The following is a 12870-nucleotide window of genomic DNA, read 5'->3' as shown; positions in this document are numbered from 1 at the left end:
GACTACCTTCAAAGAAGAGCCTTCAGGCTGGGATCAGAAACTAGATGCAATAATCACCGGTATGCATAGGCTTGGAGATAGAGTAGAATCAGTTGAAAGGAAATCATCATGGGAGGGACCACAAAATAACGTTGTCAAAAATCATGGCTTTAGAAGAAACCAAAACCCAAATTCTGGAAGGGCCAGCCCAGAACAAGACATAAGACCTCCTTTCCAAGAAAGCTACGCTGAAGCATCCACCTCTAGTGAACAGATAGATGATACTCACATAAATTTGATGGGTCTAAATAATGAACAGCAGGTTTTTCTAAGTCAAGAAGATCAAGAAGATGATGATGTTAATCAGTTCCAAACCAAATCTGGTGAGTCATTTGACTTCAAGCAGGGGTATGACACAGCTTTTTTTGAAGTTCATAAACAATACAAGCTGAGAAGTAGGACCATAAATGTGCCACAGCCTGTAAAAACAAAAGATAACCAACGGCCCAAGATGTTAAAGTAGAAGGCCACTTTTACAGAACCGATTGACAAAACTAGCTCTATTTCAAACGAAGCAACAGTGGAGGATGTGACTGAAATACACCTCCCTAGTCAACAACAACTAGTAACATCTCCTCCAAAGCACAATCAAAGTAACATTCCTCAAAAGATTAGCAAAAAAGATAAACCCCAAGATAAAACTGAAAGCCAAGAGGGTGTCGCTGAAAAATCAGTTGAGAAAGAAAAAGCTGCTAACCATAATGCCAAGACCCAATCGAAAAACCTTTTGACCTAGAAGCTGAAATTGGTAAGCTGAAGATAGCCATCCCTCTTTCAGAGCTGGCTAAGCATGAAATTTACAAGCAGCAAATAAAAAAATCCCTCCACTTAACTCAGAATAAAGATGATGTCAATGTACTGGATGATACACCAGAATTACTTTTTGACCCAGAAGTTGATGGAAAAACAATAAGCACAGGAGTTTTACCCTTTTATGTCAGCTTGCACATTCATGGCAAGATACTACACAATGCAATGTTTGACTCGGGCGCCTCACATAATCTTATGCCTAAATCTGTAATGGAGAGACTAAACCTAGATATCACAAGGCCATATAAGGACCTATTCTCATTTGATTCCAGCCAAGTCAAATGTCTGGGCCTGATCAAAGATTTGTGTGTTTCCCTTGTCCAGTATCCAAATAAAACTATTCTAATGGATGTGGTGGTAGCTGATATCCCACCTAAATATGGAATGTTGTTATCAAGATCATGGGGAGCCAAGCTCCAAGGGTCCCTACAATTAGATATGTCTTATGCCACTATCTCTGTCTTTGGGCAACCAAAGAGGCTATATAGAGAGACACTCATGAAATATATGGTGAGCAGTGAAGAAAAACCTCAAAATTTTCCCATTTATGCAGTCCATTCTGATATGGATTCCTTCATTTTGTTCAATGATAACACATGTCCTACAGCTGATAACAAATCTTTCACTCTTGAACAAAATATGCATACAAATGAGTAATCAGCTGCCCAAGGTCTTGAAATTATGGAATCAATTGATCAAATTGTTCCAGAAAACAAGTCGGATGAAAAACAATACCTCCAACTCCCTATTCCAAGTCCTAATGAGTCTCCTAATTCTGCTCTAAATCAAGAAATCCTTTGGTTTCTTAAGTTCGATGGATCAGTTAACAGGTTAGGGGCAGGAGCAGGAGTGTGGGTCCACAATAAACAAAACAATCATGCAGAGGGTCGAGCCTACAGGCTAAATTTTAGATGTACTAATAATATGGCAGAATATGAAGCTCTCTTACTAGGCCTCAAACTGATCAAATCCTTACAGGTAACAAAAGTGTCAATCCTGGGAGATTCAGACCTCATTATCCAACAAATGAAAGGCAATTTCATCACCAATGAAAAAATACTGAGATCCTACAGATCTGCTGCTATTGAAATACTCCATGCCTTTACTGAATTTTAACTGACCAAAATATCTAGAAGCCACAGCCTTCATGCACACAGTCTAGCTACCTTTGCTAGTACTTGTAAGTTACACTTTGAACCCAACCATTGTTTTACAGCTGAGATAAAACACAGACCTTCTATCCCAAACAATGTCAAAGACTGGCAAGTATTTGAAGATGACACACAGATAAATAACTTTTTAACTTTGCAACAAGAGTTTTCGGGTTTAAATGTTGATACTGATACTGTAAAAGACTCCCAACAACAAAGAAACCAAGGTCAAAGAACTATATCAGTCAAAACAGCTAATCAAATACTTCACCCAACAACCTTTGATAACAAGAATGTACAAGAGCTTAAACAAATCAATCTTGATGAAATAGCTGGAGCAGAGGCTGAAGTCATACAACTAAAGGACAATTTTTTACCCACAGGTCTGACCCCTTTGGAAGACATTTTTGATTCAAACGATATTCCTAGGAAACCAAAGATGCAGCCCCTAAATGCTGTCATTGAAGAGTGCAACATTGGAACAATTGAAAACCCCAAGATAATAAAACTATCAAAGTCTTTTCCCCTGATCAGAAGCCCAAGTATGTTGACCTCTTTAAAGAGTTCCAAGATGTATTTGCATGGAGTTATGAGGATCTAAAATCCTATGATACTTCAGTCATTGAACACATGATTCCTCTCAAACCAAATCAAAATCCTTTCAAGCAGAAATTAAGAAGAATTAATCCTATACTTCTCCCTTCAATTGAGAAAGAGGTGCAAAAAATGTTTGAAGTAGGTATTATAGCACACATAATATTTTCAGAATGGATTTCCAATCTTGTTCCTACAAGGAAGAAGACTGGTGAGATTAGGCTTTGTGTTGACCTTAGAAACTTGAATCAAGTTTCCCTCAAGGACAATTATCCCTTTGTTATAGACATTTTTGTGCCTTACAACATTGAGCATGAAATGTCCATAATCTAAGGGATCCAAAGTCCCTAAACATGTTGTTCCTACCCCTAGAGGAACAAGGCTAAAAAACCACAGCAATTCACAGAAGTTCTCTAACTGAAACTGCTCAAAAAAAGTCAATTCAGGATCATGTCAACTGCTCCATTGACCATCTGCGCTGAATGTCAGTGGCTCCACTGTCTACCTACGTTGAATGTCAACTCCAACACTAGCCACCTGCGCTGAGCGAGTTTGGACAAGTGGCAGACTCATTCCTCAAGGTGTCAATGCTCAGGAAGCTTCCAAAATGACACTTGCCTCAGGGAATTTGACTGGTGATGAGTAAGAGGTTCCAAATCTCCAAGTGGAAGCAAGAACCTCCAAGTGGACTCAAGAACTGAGAGAGGGAGAGGACACTAGTCAGATCTCAAGCTGACTCATCCTCTCTCCAAAATAACTATATATAGATCTCTCCTCCATGAGATCTAGAGGCTGGAATTTTGTTATTGCAAAGAATTGTTGTTGGTTTGAGACTAGGATCATTAGGTGCTTAATGCTTTGAAGGGAGGTGAAGATAGGAATTCCATTCTGCTGGGAAGGAGATGCTGGATTGGAGCCCTCTGGGTTGTATCTCTTCCTGAACCTTGTTATTTTATCAATAAAGCTATCTTGGTTTTCTCCTATATACTGGTGTATTTGTATGATCGCATTAGTGTATTTGATTTACTTCTAATCCTGAATCATTTATGAATATGAATATATGCCTTTGTGTTGTGTTCTTCTCTTGTCGCAAGTAGCTGTTCTCTTGTCGCAAGTAGCTGTTCTCTTGTGATATCACAGGAATCAAGTAGCTGTTCTCTTGGGCGAGCGAGGAGGCAAGTAGCTGTGAACACCCAAAGAGAAGAGGATCTAGATCGAGGGACAAACGGAAGACAATGGTAAGTCTATTGATCTCCCCTCTTTCACATTTCATAAAGGAAGAAACCAGAATAGTTGTATCTGTTTGTTGCTAAGGCACTGTCACACCTTAGGTGGATAGGATCGTCCTGCATAGGCATTTTTCCCCACAACAAATTGGCGACTCCGCTGGGGAGATCTGTTTTAGTCATTTTATTTGTGTTTACATCATTGTTTGTTTCATAGACTCAACAGCAACAATCGAACTGCTTCTGCAAAGTAGACTGTTGCTGCCTTGATCCTTCACTGGATTTTGTCTATGATCTGAACAATGGACTCACAAATGACTTGATGATCCTTTGTGATAGATCTTAGTACCCTCTCAAAGCATCCCTTTGATTATACCTTGCTTGTGTTTCTGATTTGGCCTGAAACTGTTGATTTTTGAGCATTTTATGACCCGGAACCCAAGAGAAACGAGAGTTTCTCCTTCAGCGCAACTGCTGTGAAGGCAGTCTACATTTCAGCGCAGGTCCCGTGAAGGCTACCTGCGCTGAATGTCAAATCCTCAGTGTTGAGGTTGCGCTGAACCAGTTTGGCCTTGAGCAACTGGGGTTCTCTGCTGTCTGTTGCCCTGTTTTGATCTCTGTTTTTGTAGCCTTTAACCAGCATAGGTACCAGTCTGATAACTCCTTTTCTTTGCTTAGATTCCGCCTCCTTTTGTACAAAAGGACTGTAAGTGTTTTTATGTGTTTGTGGCGTCATTTACAGTTTTCCTTTGCATGAGCGAAATAATCATCCTGTAGCCCCTGATTCAGATCTGATTGATTGTGATCTTAGGAGAGATTTCATTGGTTGTTTACAGTTGATTATACATTTGCTTTTGCTTATTGGTTTGGGTTTGTCTCTTTTAAGTGTCGAAACAAGTATTCATTTCGAAAGTCGCAAAGTGATTGTAATCTCTTCTACCCTTGTTGATTTCGAAAAAAGTAAACTTGTTTGTATCTGTCATTTAAAAGCAAATTCAAAGTTGTACAAAAAGCTTTCTTTGTAGGCATCAATACTAAGAAAGCGGAAAACAAACACCTGCATTGTGCATTTGCATTTTGATAAGTTTGCATGATTGATTTAGGAAAGAGTGCATTAGAGTGTGCTGATTTCTCTTTGAGAAAAGATAGTGTCTTTCTTTTCCCTTAGTAGCTAGGATTTTCAAAGTTGAAAAGATAATAAAGCTTGCTTATCATCTTAGACTGCATTTAGGAATTGTACCATACATCTCGTGGTGATCCTGAAAGGCAAACTTCTAAAAATATCAACTTAAAATAAACTGAATGAACCTAACAACGCTTTGCAACATAACGCACAACATAGAGGTCTAGTCTAGAGACGTGTTCCGGCGTCGTTAAGCCTAGTGACTGTCGATCTCGTGGAAGGTGGGTGATTCCTCCTGAGGGACGATAGCGCTAGTACGGATTGTGCTCCCACGTACCGTCGCGTATATATTGGGAGACCCCTATAGGCATATATCCTTTATCCTTAGGAAGCCGTGTTGGCCGCCCTACTGATCGTAATGCAGTGAACACAGCATTCACGAAGATCGACCGCCCGTACCCTAAAAAGTATTCTGCGGTTTTGCGAAAAGTTTGGCACACCCTCTGCCTAGAACTCCAGAGCAGTTTCTTTTGGCCTTTTTCAGACTCTATAACAGAAAAATTCCATCCGAGCATTTGTCACTTCGGGCTCGTTAAAACATCGAAGGAGACTAGAGTCATCTTTAGCTTTTTCTCAACTCTTTAAAAGTGAAAAAGCAAGTTGTGTCTAAAGCGTCTAATAAAATTCATTCAATTCGGAAATACACTTTCCCCTTTTGTATTTTAGTTGATCGAGTAATCCGCAATCATGGAAGAAAGTCAATTGAAACCCCATCGTTCGCGGAGGCTTGCGAGTCAACCGTATTTGTCTCTGGAATCGAAAACAGTACAAATAAATTCGAAATCTCCTATCAAAGTTAGAACAAGTGTTCCGACAACATCTGAGATTCCGGTTACTCCAAACATTTCTGGAAACCCTGCCTCTATTGAAGAAGTTCAACAGCCACAGAGGGACAGTAATACTGATCCTAGTCTGAGAACAAATACTTGTGTTACTGAACCAGTTCCATCTGTAACCAGTCCAGAGAGTCTTGTTCCTCAAACAACTGTCGCTGTCGAAACAACCCCTTCTTCGGCACCAGAAATATTTTACGGACCTGACGGTCTTCCTCTTCCACCTGGTTTGATTGCGATAGAGGAAATTGTAGAGGATCCGCAAGCAAGTACTCCAACCCATTTTGGAGTAGGGGTCACTCTTTTTCCTTCTACATCAGAAGTTAGTCCATCACCAGTGGAAGTTCCTGTAGAATCGCTAGGCAATTTATTGGATAGACTCAAAATGTCTGAGCAACCGTCAACATCTAGGACTGTGTCGAACGACACAGCGACAACAGAACTCCCTACCGTCACTCCGACGATGTTTGCTGGCATACCATCTGTCCCAACTAGCTCGCAACCGCTAGAAGGAGTCCACCCAGGGACTATTTCGACAGTGTGGTCTGTTCCAGTTTGTTCCTCCGGAATAATATCCGGTAACTCTTATGTTGAAACTCGACAGATTGATCCCTATGGAGGTCAATTTGGGCCATCCAGTCCCCAAGGGCAAACAATCCCCTTGAGTTCCGGATTGCTACCGTATGGGGGGCAATATGCCCTTTCATTACCCCCTCCGGGAGGATATCCATACGGCAGTTCTCAACAGTATTCAGGTTATACTAGAGTTACGACAAGTGGTTGGGTACCTATGCTACCCCAACAACCAAGAGTTGTGTATTCTATGCAACAATGTGTACCTATGTCAAGCATCCCGACAACACCAGCTATTGTAACAGTGTCACAAGTTCAAACGATGCCTGTTGTATGTCAACCTCAGATTTCTCAGGTTGTAATGCAACAGCCCCTTGACCCTGTGACACAACCGCAATCGCCAACTGGTGGGGCGACACAGGTCCAGACGGGTAGAATTACCCCACATCTTGGTCCTACGGTTAGTATAGCGCAGCAGAACATGGCTTCACAACCGTGGCTGGTGCAATACCAACAACCACAATTCCAGCAAGTGTACCAAGGTTCTGAGCAGCAGATCTTTGCGAACAGTGGACAACCGTATATTCAAAACGGTCAAAACCAACCGCTTTACAGTGGTCAAGTCCACCAACCGTATCAGTCATAACAACATCAATTACATTATGCTGGTATGCAAAGGCCTACTGCTCAGGCGATTCCATCGTATCCTGGGTACGCCTCACCTAACCTAAATCAACAGTTACCATTCGTGGCAACTTTAGAATTACCGGATTTACACCGATTAACGAACGATCCAATTGCTTACGCCCCTTGGTGGCCAGCGATTCCTCACAAACTTCCATCGGACATTCCTAAATTCAATGGAAATCCAGGCGAAGACCCATCGAATCACGTGATGACTTTTCATCTGTGGTGTTCGTCGAACACCCTAAACGATGATTCGATAAGGCTTCGCCTGTTTCAGAGGACATTGACAGGTCCAGCGGCTAAATGGTATATTGAATTACCTAGAGCCTCTTTCGACAATTTCAGTTCCCTAGCCACGACTTTCTTAACCCATTTTCAATTACCAATAAGGTATGAAACTGGAATAGAAATCTTAACCAACTTCAAGCAGACGACGGCCACCCATATATCCGATCATATACATGAGTGGCGTCGTCGTCGCAGGATGGTGAAGACTTACGTTCCCGATCAGCTATTAGCTGAATGGTTTATAAAGTCGTTACTTCCTGCCATAACGGAAGATGTGGCCAAGGGGGGAGTCGTAACGGAGGAGCAAGTTATTGCTCGTGCACAGTATCTAGACTTAGTATATACTCAGTCTGGCATGCTCTACGACAAAATACCTGACGCCCCTAGACCGGAATTTTCAATTCCTCCTCCTCCCAAATCAAATAGTGACTCTCATGCCGGTGATGGTGTGATTGGCACTGCAAACGCAAAGTCGACAAAGGCTTCGTCTAAGAAAGCCCGTAAGACTTCAGATCAGAATGCAAAAGAAGAAATTCTTGCTTCGGAAGTAAATGCCGTATCAGCAGATAAAGGCAAAGAACCCAATCAACCAGGAAGCAAGAAGAAGCAAAACAAAGGGAAGAAGAAGAAACAGGGTGAGTCATCTCCTGAAAAAACTTCTTCAAACCCTCCTAGGAAAGGGAAACCGAAAAGTCCATGCATGATATGTGACGATGATCATTGGACATCCGATTGTCCATACAAAGCTGAGCTTAAGAAGTTCTTCAAAAGTTCACACACCTCAGCTGTGTTAACTGATCCGTTTCCCAATCAAGGTCAAAATCTGGTTGATAGTGGAAATGCTTCCCCGTCGCAAGTGCTAATGTTATCGATCTCCAAGCAACAAAATGATGCTTTGATTTCGACAAGGAACAAAGATTACGGGAATCCACCGCTGTCGAACGACAAAGGTAAAGATCAACCAAGTAGTTCGACAACAACTTCGACAGAAGTTGTACCACCCATCATTCCTGAATTAACAATAAAACCGCCAAAGGGAGTAGTACACAAGTCGACATTTAATCCTCGCGCCAGGGCGGCGCAGCATTATAACATAGTGGAAGATTTGGCCCAATCGCCATCCGCTATGTCGACTCTTGAGGTACTACAAAATTGCCCATCCCAAAGGCAGGCGTTGTTATCGGCTATTGGTGGGGTTGATCCTAAGGATTCCAATCTTGTATCCTTTGACCACAAAGGATACGATCCTCAGTTACCAGCTCAACTAGCTTTCCTTATTCAAGTGAAAGCCCTCAACAAAACTGTTCACCGAACAATTATTGATGAGGGGGCATCTACATGTATCATGTCGATGAGTTGCTGGAAAACTCTAGGGTCTCCAACCTTGTCGCGATCTTCGACGACATTAAAAGCATTCAACGGAAGGACGTACACCCCGTACGGAATCCTAAATAACTTGAAGGTTGAACTAGGGGGAAAAACAGTGGAAATAGATGTTGAAGTCATCGATGGAAATCTTGACTACAACATCCTACTGGGAAGACCATGGATATATGCCATGGCTGCTGTAGTGTCGACTTATTTTAGGAAGATTGCGTTCCCTTTCCAAGGAGGGATTACGGTCGTCGACCAACAAAACTTCCTCCCTAATGGTTCACAAGTTACGGGAAGCATTCCCATGATCCATGAAAGCAACCATTCGCTTCAAGATATCAGAGTAGGCCTACTGAAAGACCCCACATTGATGGGAACTTTCGCGCTTCCACCTCCTATCTACATAGGAAATATAGCGTTGGTAGCAACCTGCAACATGATATCTTCCACGAAGGTCACAAAAGAAGATATCGACATGGATCATGCCATGGTTTTGCCCCCAAGCCCAATAGAAATATTGTAGCAATCAATGTTTCGGGCATGGGAGGCGAACCCAAATCAACGCTCATCAAGCGTTTGGGTAGATAGGTCTAGAGAATATGGTACCCCATTAGATCCTTGGTCGAAAGTACATGGGACTGACGAAGGAATCTTACAATCGATGTTGATTGAGGGGGCACCATGGAATGATCACCACCATCGTTCCATTCTTCCAGAATATGAAGAAGATACTCAACATGACCTTTATCACCCTTTAGTTTTTGAATTCCTATCAAATACTGTAAATACGGTGGATTCCGAGCGAAACTTATCCAATATTGAAGAGACTATAGCCATAAATATCTCGACTAAACCAAATGTTGTAGAGAATATTTATGTCGGCAAAGGATGTTCCCCTTCAGAACTGGAAATATATAACGCTTTTTTCCGCAAATTCAGAGATGTCTTTGGTTGGTCATATGATGAAATGCCAGGCATTGACTCGAGTATCGTTGAACATGAAATTAAGATGTATCCTGATGTCAAACCAGTAAGACAACGGCTTCGGTAGGTGCACCCCAAGAAAGCCGCTGCTATTAAAGCAGAAGTTGAAAAGCTTCTCCATGTTGGTTTCATCTACCCGGTTCCTCTAACCGATTGGGTATCGAATATTGTCCCTGTTATGAAGAAACAAGGGACGATTAGAGTGTGTGTCGACTATAGGGATGTAAATCAAGCTTGTCCGAAGGACAACTACCCTACACCCTTCATCGACCAGATAATTGATGAATGCGCCGGATGTGAAATCTTTTCATTTATGGATGGATTTTCCGGGTATAATCAAATAAATATACGCCCACAGGACCAGTCAAAGACTGCATTTATTTGTCCGTGGGGCACATTCGCTTATCGAAAATTACCCTTTGGTTTAAAGAACGCAGGGGCGACGTTTCAGAGGGCAATGAATTATGCCTTCCATGACATCAAGAACATCGTTCAACCATATCTCGACGACCTTCCGGCTCATTCGCGAAAGCGGACTGATCATCCGCAGCATTTAAGAGCGTTATTTCTACGTTGCCGACACTACAAGATAAGACTCAATCTGCACAAATGCATGTTTTGCGTCGGTTCTGGTCGTTTACTTGGCTTTGTAGTCTCTAAGGATGGGATTCGTCTCGACCCTTGCAAGGTTCAGGCAATCATTAATTTGCCTCCACCTTCAAATTTGCTTCAGATTCAGAAACTCCAAGGGAAAGCAAACTTTCTGAGGAGGTTCATTCCAAATTACGCAGAACTTGCTAAAGGTTACACTCGTCTTTTGAAAAAGGATGTACCTTTTGTCTGGGATCAGGTGGCGCAAGCTTCCTTTGATGCTCTGAAAGATTCTCTAGTAAAAGCATCATTAATGTATGCCCCAGACTATCAAAGAGATTTTAACCTGTATCTGGCTGCAGCGGATACGACCATTGCGATGTTTTTAGTTCAAGAAGTCGATGGAATTGAACATCCTATATATTATTTAAGTAAAAACTTAAATGATACAGAAAGTAAATATTCTTATGTTGGAAAACTAGCGCTTGCAGCTATTCAAGCGATTCAAAGATTTCGACATTATGTCCTCTTTCATAAAACTACCATTTTATCAGATTGCAACCCCATGACTTATATACTGTCGCGACAGTTGCTGGGGGGCAAATATTCAAAATGGATAGCGATCCTTCAAGAGTTTGATCTGGAATTTGTAAAATCCAAATCAAAGAAAGCTCTAGTTTTCGCGGAATTATTGTGCGACCTCCCATCGTCGTCCAACGATGAAACATCCGAAGAATCAATCGTGGACGAGAATTTGTTTCTGATATCTACAAGTGATGAGTGGTATGGAGATATCATAATTTATCTCCAAACCCAAAAGTTTAGGCCTAACACCTTTGACTCTGAACAGAAACGTATACGATACCAAGCTAAAGACTACATGATCGTCGGTGATACGCTTTACCGTCGTGGTATCGATACAGTTCTGAGGAGGTGCCTTACCCATGAGGAGGCCGAAAAAGCCCTGAATGAGTGTCATTCAGGCGCATGTGGGGGGCATCAATCTGGATATGCAACAGCACAAAAAATCTTACGAGCAGGATACTTCTGGCCACCCATGTTAAAAGATTGCATAATCGCAGTCAGAAGTTGCCATGCTTGTCAAATTTTTGATAGCAAAACCAGAAGACCACTCGCACCTTTGCAGCCAATAGTTGTTGTTGGGCCTTTCGCCAAATGGGGCATCGATTTCATGCAATGTAACCCCACCTCGACCGGGGGGCATGGGTATATTATAGTCGCCGTTGACTATTTTACCAAATGGGCCGAGGCGATGCCTACATTAGATAACACTGGTGAAACAGCTGCCCTTTTCTTTTTCAATCATGTAGTCGCCAGGTTCGGCGTACCACAGGCTATTGTTACAGATCATGGATCGCATTTTCGCAATCACATGATGGTTGAATTAGCTGCCAAGCTAGGGCTATCCCACGACAGCTCTACCCCGTATTATCCGCAAGCCAACGGACAAGTTGAAGCAATCAACAAGGTCCTAAAGCGTATGTTGCAAAGGATGATCGGAGTTCACAAAAGAAGGTGGCACCTAATCCTATACTCAGCCTTGTGGGCTTACTGAACATCAATAAGAAATGCGACCGGGTTCACACCTTTCCAACTGGTGTATGGCCTGGAGGCAGTCTTACCAGTCCAGTGTGAAATTTCATCTCTTAAACTCGCAATTGATCTCCTCCCCGGAACTTCAGAAGAAGAGACATGTTTCTTGGAATTAATCCAATTGGATGAAACTCGTCGTGACATGCTTTGGCTAACGAAGCCCATAAGAAACGAGTCAAGGCGCAGTTCGACAAAAATGTCAAACCCCGTGTCTTCTCAGAAGGTGACCTGGTCTTGCTTTACGACCAAGAATCCGACAAATTGGGAGCAGGTAAATTTAATTCTTTATGGATGGGCCCCTATATTGTTAAACGAGTGTTAGCAAAAGGAGCCTACGAGTTAATGGATTATGACAGAATTCCACTGGTGCAACCTCGCAATGGGTTGTACCTTAAGCGTTACTATGCTTAAATAGTGACCAATATGCATGCACCTCGATTCGTGTTATTATGCTGGGGGCATGCAAAATTATCAACGAGCAGTTTTAGCACACAGTTCATGCTCGTTAAAAAATAAACGCAAGATCCGAGCAGTTTTAGCGCATAGTTCATGCTCGTTAAAAAATAAACATAAGTTTGAGCAGTGTTTTTCCGAGTTCAAGCTCGTTAAAAAATGAACTATCTTCCGGTAAATAACCACTGTGAATGTAACCTTATCTGCCATTAAAGCCTTGGTCGTGTTTGCACCGTCACCTCCACTTTTCATTTTGGCCGATCGTTCACCTCCATATGATTGTTTACCCTTTTTGAGGAACAACTGCGAAGAGTGATTTCACCTAGCCATCCTTGTGACACTGCCGTGATTGGAAAATTCCAACCTGTACCTAGAATCAGCTGCTAACCCTGTTTATCACTCGTTCCTCAAAAGACGAGTCTTCTTTAAGCTCTTTTCAACTGACTCATAAAATATGAAAAGATTGCCGA

The sequence above is a fragment of the Pinus tabuliformis genome, chromosome 1_1, assembly GCF_031772625.1.
Source record: "Pinus tabuliformis cultivar Carrire ecotype Pingquan chromosome 1_1, CPIR1, whole genome shotgun sequence".
NCBI lineage: Eukaryota > Viridiplantae > Streptophyta > Pinopsida > Pinales > Pinaceae > Pinus > Pinus tabuliformis.
Note: the sequence above shows the minus strand (reverse complement) of the source record.